The sequence below is a fragment of the Hibiscus syriacus genome, unplaced genomic scaffold (genome assembly GCF_006381635.1).
Source record: "Hibiscus syriacus cultivar Baekdansim isolate YM2019G1 unplaced genomic scaffold, ASM638163v2 tig00110945_pilon, whole genome shotgun sequence".
Taxonomy (NCBI): domain Eukaryota; kingdom Viridiplantae; phylum Streptophyta; class Magnoliopsida; order Malvales; family Malvaceae; genus Hibiscus; species Hibiscus syriacus.
In genome coordinates, this window is record NW_024062926.1 from 192,973 (window position 1) to 205,617 (window position 12,645).

Below are 12,645 nucleotides of genomic sequence, written 5' to 3' on the forward strand. Positions count from 1 at the left end.
ACATTCCCATTCAAGTTATTGGAATTAAGATCCAACCATATCAAGCTTTTACAATCCCCAAGCTCTGGTGGGATTCTTCCATAGAAGGAGTTATTGCTAAGCTTGAGAATCGCAAGCCGGAATCTCGCCGGTCAACCAGTGAAATTATTGCTAGACACATCGAATGATTCCAAAGAACTGTAAGAACCAAAGCTACTAGGAATCAACCCAGAGAAATTATTATAAGAGATATCAAGCTCAACGAGATTTGAACAAACTTAAGTGAGATACAAAGGAATCTCCCCTTAGAAATTGTTTTCAGCTAAATAAAGATACTACAAATTAGAAGTTGGCAAAGCTGGACTCTGACCTGAAAGCTGATTGCTCGATAGATTCAAGAAATTAATGTTCACATATGAAGAAATCACACGAGCTATATCGCTGGAGAACTTGTTACCGGAGATATCAATATGTTCCAAGGCGGAGCAGTCTCCGAATGAAGAAAAATCAGCCGAAAAATTGTTCGCTGAAAGATCCAAAAACTTAAAATTCTTGCAGTTCGAGTCGTTTACTTCACCCTCAATCTTGTTTCCTTTCAAAGCCAAGCCTTGGAGGATCCAAGGAACCACGTTATCACCAGAAATCTTGTTGAAAGAAACATCAAGAACTCGCAAACTCAGCTGCTAACCCCTGCTGGATTCATCACCAGAAAAACCGAGGCTATTGCTTGATAAATTGAGAAGCTTTAAGTTCGAGCAATAACCCAAGCTGGAAACAACTGAAGGGGGACCGTGACCTTAATGAAGATGAAGAAAAAGGACTGTTGAGGTCGGTGGGTTGATAATAATTAAATTAAAAAAATTGTAAATTTTAGTGACTAAATTAAGAGTGTGAAGGTAATTGAATGATGAATGATGTTATTTACCTAAAAAATAAAAACATGTTTTTTAAGTGCTATGTGTCATTTTATTATAGATCAGAGGATTCCATATCATCTTCCGTCACAAAAATGAGTATATCAATTGATGGCAAAAAACATTATGTAGTTAATCGATAATTTTTAAACTTTTTGTATGAAACTGAAAATCGTGTATAATTTATATATAAATGAGGTAATTAACCCTTTTAAAAATAGAAAGTTGCATCATTGCATTCTAGTTTGAACTTTCATGTATTTTGAGATTAGAACTCAACTAACTGGTTGCCTGCATAAGTTTTACTGTTATACATAATAAAATGGTTTTACCAAAAATATATTTCTTCCGTTATCATGAACTCAAACTCAATTGGTAAAAGTTCAGTACTCGTATTATCATAACCATTTTTTAAATTATTAAAAAAATAATTATGACTTTTTTATTTGAAAATTTTGAATTAATTTGTATTAAATTGAAAGGGAGTCGCCATCGACCTTTGAGATAGGTAGGTTGAATACCTAAAATGTATTTTAAAACAATTTTAAGAAAAAATATTTTTTTAAGACAACAATTGGTCTGAATTTTAAAAAATTCAATTTAATGGGTCCGGAAGTCAATTACGCGTGGAGAATGATAAGCACCCCCACAACGCAAAAAAATCGGTATTTAATCGCTTACATGTTGTCTTAATGGCAGAAATCATGAATTCACATTGATAATTAAAGTATGATCCATTTATTAAAGTTAATTAATTCGCTTTGTATTATTTATTATGGAACATTCCTTAATTCGAGAAGAAATCACGAGATTTGCATATCCTCCAATGAGAAGATTATCTCTTCTATTTCTTCTTTATACAAGAAATATTCCCCTTCACCAATGTTATAAAAAAAATGCAACTCGAATATAAATTGAAAATGGGCATGCATAAAAATGAAATAATTAGCAAAATAAAAATCGATTTATTTCAAGTTCACATTTTGTCTGAATGTCGTATCGGATCGCACTACTTCGATCAAACAATTCTTTCCACGCCCATTCTACAAATTGGTGTTCTTGAAAATATTTGAGTAAATACCATTTAACAAATTCTTATATAAATAAGCATAAAAAATACATAAATATACAATACTAAAAACAAACAGGAAGACATGCAAGTATAAATATTTAATATAACATCGCATACATATATTTACAGCAAAAATACACTGTTGAGTTAATCGATCGATGGAATTGGCCGAGAGGGAGGTGAATTGGTAATTAAAATTTTGGTGGAAGCTTTTGCAGAAAATTGAAAAGATTTGCACAACAATTTAGAGTGGTTCGACTTTCTCAACCAAAGTCTACGTCCACTACCTTAGCTATCCACACTAAGGATTTTCCAACACTTTCACTAATTTGTTCTTTCTTTTGAGGCGAAAGAGATAACCTTACAACACCCTCAAGAATATACTTCAATTCTTGAAAACACTCTTTCTCAAAAAGAAGATTACAAATTTGCAAACTTACAAGGAAATCCTCACAAGGTAGATTGTTTGCACAATTCTAGAACAGAGAAAAGAACACTAAAAAATGAATACAATTGAGTACAAGTAGTGTTCTTGAAAGCAAAATGAATATTGAATGAAAAATAGGCTTGAAATGCTCAAACTTGAGGTTTGATGCTTTCTCTTTGATTCTCTTTTGATTCTTGTTTCTTGTGTTTTCTTGTTATTGATTAATGGCTTCTAAGCTTGTTTAAATACACCTTTAAATGATTCTGAACTTTGGGGATGATTAGTGGAGTCAATAGAGCCGTTTAAGTGTGAAAACAATTAATAAAATCAGTTGGGAGCGTCAGTGCATCGATGCATACCCAAGGTGCATCGGTGCATCAAGTGGAAAATTCAAATATTTTGACCGTTGGACCCTTAGTGAATCGGTGCACTAAGAGTGCATCGATGCATTCGATGTTTCAAAATAGCCAGAGTGCATCGATGCATGGCTGGTGCATCGATGCATCAAATGCATTCGATGTTTTTCATAAAACTCTGAGTGCATCGATGCATAGTATGTGCATCGATGCATGAAATGCATTCGATGTTCAATTTATTCCATGGTGCATCGATGCATCACTTTGAAAAATTGATTTTAGGCTTGATTTTGGTTCAAAATACTTTGTGAAAATTGTTTCAAAAATATATTAAGTATAAAACACAATTTTACACATTTAGTAAGGTTTGAAATTGATCTTGAAGACTTGGAGTAATAATTTGATATTCCAGTAATTAAATCGATTATACTTAGAAAATCATTTGTAAAATCTTAAAATTTATTTATATACTTAATTTGTTATATCGAAACATCAAAATGTTTTCAACAATCTCCCCCTTTTTGATATAACAAAACATGTGTGTAATTTTAAGATTTTCTTTGAAAATAAATTTTGGAAAATTAAGTTTGAAATTACTCCCCCTTACTTTAACACTTCTCCCCTTTAAAACATTTTAACAGTTTAACATTTCTCCCCTTTTTTGTTAAATCAAAAAGACTTAAAAATCGATTTAAACAAGGTCTTGAAAAACATAGCCAATTGATATATATATATATAGCTTAAGCTGCTAAGATCAAAGATCAAAAGAGAGATTAACCATTAGTTTCATAATCAATATTCACAATCAAATGTGAAATGACATAATTGGTCATAATGAACTAAACATTAAGCTCAAAATAATAAAGTTAAAATCAAACCAAATATATATAAATATTAAGTTCAAAAATCCATAAAACAACAAATAAGTTCAAAACATCCAACAACCATCAAATTTAAACATCCAGAAACATCAAAATCAATCCAAGTTTGAAAATCCAAGAAAACATAACAAGGAAAACAAATTCACTCCATCGGAAGATCGAGAGGAGGAGGATAATGAGCTCGAACTTCAAGAGTGAGAGCGTCCATACGTTCATGCATCTCCCACTGAAACTCAGTAATCTGAGACTCCATAGAGGCAAACCTCAGATCAAACGACTCCAAGAAAGATCGAAAATAGGGTGGCGTTTGATCTTCTTGTTGTGCTGGTTCCGGTGCAGGCTCATCGTCTGGTACATGATCGTCGATATCTTGCATAAGTTGTTGAAACTCGGGATCATCGTCAGCAGCTGATGCCGGAGGTGGAGGAGCACGAGAAGAGCTAGGAGCAGCTCGTGAAGAACTAGCTCCCGGAGTTTGCTTACCGGGTCGAAAAACCCAATGACTGGTTTCCTCGTTATTCTTAATACAGTGCATCCACCATAATTCCCTAGTACGAAGAGTGGAGTACCTACCTCCGGATGGTCTAAACCACCAAGAGATCATCAAATGAAGAAAACGATCATGAGGAGATCGTAGAGTACTAACACTAGAGTTTGTAACATAGAGATATTCCACATTTTCATTCTCATTATATAACCCATCATCATCTAACCCAAAACGGAAAGCTATAGTCTCGGGGTCAATATTAGTATATTGGCCTAAAAGATAGGATCTAATGGCTATAGTCCCACATTGAGTTTGGTTTTGAATGCAAACCGCATTGGAGTAGAAGATGCAGACTAACTGTTGATAGAAAATAGGTTTGAGGTGAAACAATTTATCAAACTTCCAAGTTTTAAGAAACGGAAGGTATTCGAAGTCAATATCAATCATGGCTTGAAGAAAAGGAATACGCTCTTCCCGGATTCTATAGGATTGGAAAGAATTTCTGTACCTAGAGTACAATTCGTCTCTACGACGTTCAGGCATATAAAAACAGGATCCTATTAGACTATTAGGTGGAGGAGGAACGGGATTTGGAGGTTGGTTTGAACGAGAACGACTCAATGACGTTCTAGGGCGTTTGGGATTAGACATGGTTTAGGAATCAGAAAAATGAATATAAAATGCAAATTGAAACACATGTATGCAATTTAATCAATCCCAAAACTCAATTGAGTCTCAATAATTCAAGGTTCTCTAAATCAAATCCTAATGGGCAAGGTTTTGAAAACTATTTGAAAATAATTTTTGAAAAATCATAATATGTATATGAAAACAACATAATTAAATCAAAAACATCAAATTTAAAAATTAAATTCATATTTTCGAATAATTTTTTTATTTCGAAAATTCAAAAATTTATTGAAAATTTGTGAGTTTTTTGATGAAATTAGTTGTAAAATCTAGTTTGTAATCATCAAACAATCATTGCCCGATATAATGTTCATCCTAGAACTAATTAAAACTAGTCCTAAGATCAAGATTCAATAAAATAGGGGTTTTTAGAAAAATACCTTGAAATTTTTGGATTTTGCGAGAATAAGAAGTTGTGTTGCACGATTTGATGATAAGAGCAGGATAAGGAGTTGAAAAGCTCAAAGATTTTGATAAAAAAAACAAGGATTTGGAGCAATTTTGATAGTAAGGAGAGAGGGAGGAGCGACGACCAAGAGAGAGTTTTAAGAGTGTTTTGAGAAAATGAGGAAGAAATAGGGTTTTTATCCAAAAACCCGATTGATGCATCGAAGCATGGCCTTGTGCATCGATGCACATTCAAGGCTTGCATCGGTGCACCTTCATGGTGTATCGATGCACATTTAAAGGGATGCATCGATGCACTGTTAAGTGTATCGATGCATGAAGCACAAAAATGACAAAAATCCATTTTAAACACTCAAAAATGCTAAATTAATTAGCTCTAGTGGTATTGAAAACCCATATATTGAAAATTAATCATGTTCAATCAATGAAATTAATCCTTAAACAACATTTGAACATAAAATTAATTTTCACCAAAGAACATAAACTCCCCTAACTAATAGCAATAAATTCAATCAAAAATTAATATTATAAGCATTTTTCATTTATTCTTAAAAATGTTAAAATTATTTTAAACACTAAGTGATGATAGGTCAGTTAAACCTAATTCTCTCCTAAGTGTCCAAAATCTTTCTTTGTCTAAAGGTTTTGTAAAGATATCCGCTAATTGGTACAAAGTATCAAAAAATTCTAGAACTACATCTTCCTTAGCGACATGGTCTCTAATGAAGTGATGTCTAATTTCAATATGCTTAGTTCTAGAGTGTTGGATGAGATTTTTAGTGAGACAAATAGCACTAGTATTGCCACACTTGATAGGAATGGTACATACTTCAATTCCATAATCAAAAAGTTGTTGTTTCATCCATAAAACTTGTGCACAATAACTACCGGCTGAAATGTATTCCGCTTCAGTGGTAGATAATGCAACATAATTTTGTTTCTTTGAAAACCAAGAAATCAGCATATTTCCAAGGAATTGGCAAGTACCAGAGGTGTTTTTCCTATCTAATTTGCATCCTCCATAATCCGCATTAGAGAAGGCATGCAATCTAAAGCTAGAGTCTCTAGGATACCAAAGTCCTAAACTAGGAGAATCCTTAAGGTATCTAAAGATCCTCTTAACATTTAGTAAATGTGATTCCTTAGGGCATGATTGAAATCTAGCACATAAGCAAACACTAAACATAATGTCCGGTCTACTTGTAGTTAGATAAAGCAAAGAACCAATCATTGACCTATATAATTTAACATCTACACATTTACCTCCTTCATTTATGTCAAGCTTTGTTGATGAGCTCATTGGAGTGTCATGCGGTTTCCCATTTTCCAATCCAAACTTCTTGAGCATGTCTTTGACGTACTTATCTTGATTTATGAAGATGCCATCTTTTCTTTGCTTGATTTGGAGTCCCAAGAAAAATGAGAGCTCCCCCATCATGCTCATCTCGAATTGACTTTGCATTAGCATTGAAAATTCTTGGCAAATAACATCATTAGTAGAACCAAATATTCTATCATCAACATAAATTTGAACTACTAATAAATCTTTACCTTTATGCTTTAAAAACAATGTAGTGTCAACCTTCCCTTTTGAAAAATCTTTTTCAATTAAAAAGTTTGACAATCTTTCATACCAAGCTCTAGGAGCTTGTTTTAACCATAAAGCGCTTTTCAATTTAAGAACATGATTTGGAAATTTTAATCTTCAAAACCTGGTTTCTTCCACATACACTTCTTCCTTTATAAAACCATTTAAAAATGCACTTTTAATATACATTTGGTATAATTTAAATTCATGAAAACATGCAAATGCTAATAACATTCTAATTGATTCTATCCTAGCTACGGGAGTATATGTTTCATCATAGTCTATGCCCTCTTCTTGAGTATACCCTTGAGCAACAAGTCTAGCCTTGTTTCTCACTATAATACCACTTTCATCAAGCTTATTCCTAAATACCCATCTAGTACCTACAGTAGATTTATTACTAGGCCTTTCAACTAATGTCCATATTTTACTTCTCTCAAATTGATTTAACTCTTCTTGCATAGCCATAATCCAATGTTCATCATTTAATGCTTCTTTAATATTCTTAGGCTCTATGCATGAGATAAATGCAACATAATTACAAATATTTCTAAGAGAAGATCGAGTTGTTACCCCTTTGGATGGATCACCTATAATCTTACCATCCTTGACATAGTTGTATTCCCTTGGGAAAGATACTTCCCTTTCTTAAATGGTTGGCTTCTTGAGAGGATCTTGAGTTTCCTCATCTTTCGTTTTTTCCTTTGATGATGGTTCTTCAACGTCATGTCTAACGTCATTTGTATTTATAACACCTACATCATTATTCAAACAAGAATCCTTCATCGAAAGAAGATTATCATCGAAAAAAACATGTATAGACTCTTCTACAACCAAAGTTCTTTTAACTCAATAAGCTTTAGAATTTAAGGAATATCCCAGAAAAATTCCTTCATCACTTTTAGCATCAAATTTGCCAAGGTTGTCTTTACCGTTGTTTAAAACAAAACATTTACATCCAAAAGAATGAAAATAGTTAATGTTAGGCTTTTTATTTTTAAAAAGATCTTATGGAGTTTTCTTTAAAATAAGCCTAATCATTACTCGATTAATAACATAACAAGCGGTATTTATAGCCTCCGCCCAAAAATATTTTGGTAAATTGTTTTCACAAAGCATGGTTCTAGCCATTTCTTCTAAAGTTTGATTTTTCCTCTCAACAACTCCATTTTGTTGAGGGGTTCTAGGTGCTGAAAAATTATGGCTAATGCCATTTGAATTACAAAATTCAGTAAATCCAAGATTTTTAAATTCAGTTCCATGATCACTTCTAACACTAGTTATAGAGTAACCTTTTTCGTTTTGGATTACTTTTGAGTGATGAATTTTTCTAATGCTTCATCTTTAGTACTTAAGAATAGAACCCAAGTATATCTAGAATAGTCATCTACCAAGACAAATGCATATTGTTTTCCACCCAAGCTAGTAGTTCTAGATGGCCCAAAAAGATCTAAGTGGATCAATTGTAATACTCTACTAGTTGATACATCGTTAATGGATTTAAAAGAAACTCGCTTCTGTTTTCCTTTAGCACAAGCATCACAGATTTTATCATTATCAAATTTTAGTTTAGGTAACCCTCGAACTAAATCACCTTGAATTAGCCGTTGCAAAACGCTCATACTTGCATGTCCTAGTCTCCTATACCATAACCAACTATCATGCTCATCCTTAGCAACTAGGCGTAAATTAGTCATATCAATAGAGTCTAAATGCACCATGTAAATGTTTCCTATTCTATGACCAACAAGCATAATCCGATTAGATGCAATGTCAGTGACTTTACAACTACTAGTTTCAAACATGACATTGAATCCCTTATCACATAATTGACTAATACTCAAAAGATTATGCTTTAACCCATTCACATATAAAACATTTTTAATTTGTATGGAAGAGGTATTACCTATTGTACCTATACCTTCAACGTGACCTTTTAAATTATCACCAAAAGTCACTTCTCCTCCATTTTTGGCGTTAAGCTCTATGAACCGGCTTTTGTCCCCGATCATGTGTCTTGAGCATCCACTATCAAGGTACCATGAGTTTGAATTTGTTTCCCGTGCCTTGTAGCAATGCTTCTTTTCCTACAAACATAGATTAATATCTAATTTTTGGTACCCAAATTCTTTAGGGTCCATATTCATTAGTTTCCAAAATCCTAGTCCCCTTAGGTATCCATTTGTGCAGGATATCCTTATCTTTAGCAGTAATGAGTCCTTTAGGAACCCATATACTTCTGACGATTTTTTCATTAGAGGTTCTTTGGGGACCTCTATGATTGTAGTTTTAAAAAAAATTTCTAACAAAGTTGGATTTTGAATTTTCTCCATTTTCAAAACATTTTGTTCTAACTTTATCAAAAGAAGCTTTAAGATAATCAATTTTCTTTTGATGATCATCATTGACCTTTGAAAGTAAATTTTGCAAATCCTAATTTTTCTTTTCAAACTATTCTATTTTGATTTGCAAATCTTTGATTTTACTTTCAAAATCATTGTTGGTCTTGGATATGAGCTTATTTTCATTTTTCAATTTTGAGACATCATTTTTATATTTTAAAAACAATTTCTCATAATCCGAAGCCAACCCATTATATTCCTCTAATAACTCATCATAAGACAAATCATCTAATTCAGATGAGTTAGAGGTTACCTTAGAATCTTCCCCGAATGCCATCAAGTACAAGTTTTCTACTTCTTATTCCTCTTCATCAGAACCTTCTTCAGCGCTCCATATAGCCACATGAGCCTTGTGCTTATTCTTTGATTGACCCTTTCTCTTCAATTGTGGGCAATCATATTTGACATGCCCCAGCTTTTTGAATTCATAGCAAATGATAGGGTCATTCTCTTTTGGTTCATTTTTGAGGCCTTCATTTCGTTTGAATTTTCTTTCTCGGTAAGGTCTCATCATTTTTCTGAACCGTTTGGCAAACAATGTCATTTCCTCGTCATCGTCATCTGAATCTGAATCACTCTCATCTTTTGTGGATTTGAGAGCAACTCCAATGTTTTTCTTCTTCTCCTTCTCTTTTGGTGACTCATCAATCTTATCGAGGTCCACCTCATCTTCAAGCATCATTTCATGAGTGAGGAGGGAACCAATTAACTCTTCAAGATTTAAGGATTTTAGGTTATTAGCCTCGATAATTGTCGTCTTCTTGGATTGCCACGATTTTGGAAGTGAGTAAACTAAATTCCTCCCAAGCTTTTCATTTGGAATGATTTCTCCATATGATTTGAGACCATTGACAATCGTTGAGAATCTATCCGTCATAGCTTTGATATCTTCATTTGGTTTCATCCTGAAATTTTCATAGCTATGTGTTAGAAGACTAATTTTATATTCTTTTACCTCGTCGGTGCCTTCATGAGTGACTTATAGTTTATCCCATATTTCTTTGGCGGTTGTACAATATGAAACTCTTCCATATTCATCTGGTCCAAGAGCACAAAATATGATATGGATGACTTTGGAGTTGAGCTAGAACATTATTGTCTTTTCTTCACTCCACAATCTTGGATGGGTGAGAGGCTTGATATATCCGTCTTCTACAATATTCCATGCTCCCATGTCACTTGCTTGAATGAAATACATCATCCTATTCTTCCAATAGGCATAGTTAGCTCCATTGAAGAAATAAGACTTGTTGACGGGCATCGAATCAAGACCGGAGTTGACATTTGAAGTAGAGGCCATTGATGACTTGATATTCGATGTAACTCTTCCTGAATTGACTCAAGAGGCGATTAAACCTTTAAATGAGTAAGGCTCTGATACCAATTGTTGAGTTAATCGATCGATGGAATTGGCCAAGAGGGGGTGAATTGGCAATTAAAATTTTGGTGGAAGCTTTTACAGAAAATTGAAAAGATTTGCACATCGATTTAGTGTGGTTCGACTTTCTCAACCAAAGTCTAAGTCCACTACCTTAGCTATCCACACTAAGGATTTTCCAACAAATTCACTAATTTGTTCTTTCTTTTGAGGCCAAATAGATAACCTTACAACACCCTCAAGAATATACCCCAATTCTTGAGAACACTCTTTCTCAAAAAGAAGATTACAAATTTGCAAACTTACAAGGAAATCCTCACAAGGTAGATTGTTTGCACAATTCGAGAACAGAGAAAAGAACACTAAAAATGAATACAATTGAGTACAAGTAGTGTTCTTGAAAGCAAAATGAATATTGAATGAAAAATAGGCTTGAAATGCTCAAACCTGAGGTTTGATGCTTTCTCTTTGATTCTCTCTTGATTCTTGTTTCTTGTGTTTTCTTGTTATTGATTAATGGCTTCTAAGCTTGTTTAAATACACCTTCAAATGATTCTGAACGTTGGGGATGATTAGTGGAGTCAATAGAGCCGTTTAAGTGTGAAAACAATTAATAAAATCAGTTAGGAGCGTCAGTGCATCGATGCATACCCAAGGTGCATCGGTGCATCAAGTGTAAAATTCAAATATTTTGACCGTTAGACCCTTAGTGCATCGGTGCACTAAGGGTGCATCGATGCATTCGATGTTTCAAAATAGCCAGAGTGCATCGATACATGACTGGTGCATCGATGAATCAAACGCATTCAATGTTTTTCATAAAAATCTAAGTGCATCGATGCATAGTATGTGCATCGATGCATGAAATGCATTCGATGTTCAATTTATTCCATGGTGCATCGATGCATGGATTGGTGCATTGGTGCATCACTTTGAAAAATTGATTTTAGGCTTGATTTTGGTTCAAAATACTTTGTGAAAATTGTTTCAAAAATATATTAAGTATAAAACACAATTTTACACATTTAGTAAGGTTTGAAATTGATCTTGAAGCTTGGAGTAATAGTTTGATATTCGAGTAATTAAATCGAATATACTTAGAAAATCATTTGTAAAATCTTAAAATTCATTTATACTTAATTTGTTATATCGAAACATCAAAATGTTTTCAACATACACACACTAATTTTAAAGTGTTAGCATGCAGTAAACAAATAAAACTAGGATCAAATCAACAAAATAAAATAGAAGGAGGGGGTTAAACCGGTAATAATTCAAATATATTTTTTTAGGTTAGGACAATGATTAATTTATAAATACTAAGACATATAGGGACTAAAATGAATATTACAGAAAAATAAAGGATCTAACTATAAAACATATATTTACATAGGGAGAATCAATGGGTTAAAAAGAACTGAAGTACTAATTATTAGCTAAAATCATAAATTAAACCATTGTACATGACACAAATCAGTTGGGACTAAAATGAATTAAATCTAAAATTATCAATATCAATAAGTGTTTATCCCGAAAATAGATAACACATTCATGGTGACTAAAATGAAAACACAATAATTCAGAGCTCAAAATCAAACATTTATAAATTATATTCAATGTCTAAAACAAGATGTTACAAAACACGAAGGTCTGAACGAGATTAACCCAAACCCTAAAAACACCCCCTCTCCTAATGGTGTCATTTCACGCGTGCCATATAAGTTGAAAATCAGGCCAAAATCGACCCATAACCTTCATTTGTCTTCTTTTCCTCTTTGTTTGAACGATAGATAGGGAGAGAGAGCTCTAGAGAGCTTCGACCAGAGCAAAGAAATTCCAGAATCAGTGTGGTCTTCTCCATATCAACTGTCGTAGATTGGCGACAACCACCGTCTACCGACGTCGGAGAAGAGAGAAAAAATAGTTCGACGCACCTCTACTCCTTGGTTATGAATTCAGGCTTCTTTTAGCCAAAAGGGGTCCCTAGAATCATAGATCTAGGGAAATTTATTCGATTTATTTGATTCCGATGACCCTCGAAGTGACCGACGAACGTCGAGATA

At 33.4% G+C, this 12,645-nt stretch overlaps 1 pseudogene; it reads right to left on the reverse strand.

Moving 5' to 3' along the window:
* Window positions 1-12,443, reverse strand: LOC120147884 (annotated as a pseudogene).
* Between the last annotated feature and the right edge of the window lie 202 nt (window positions 12,444-12,645).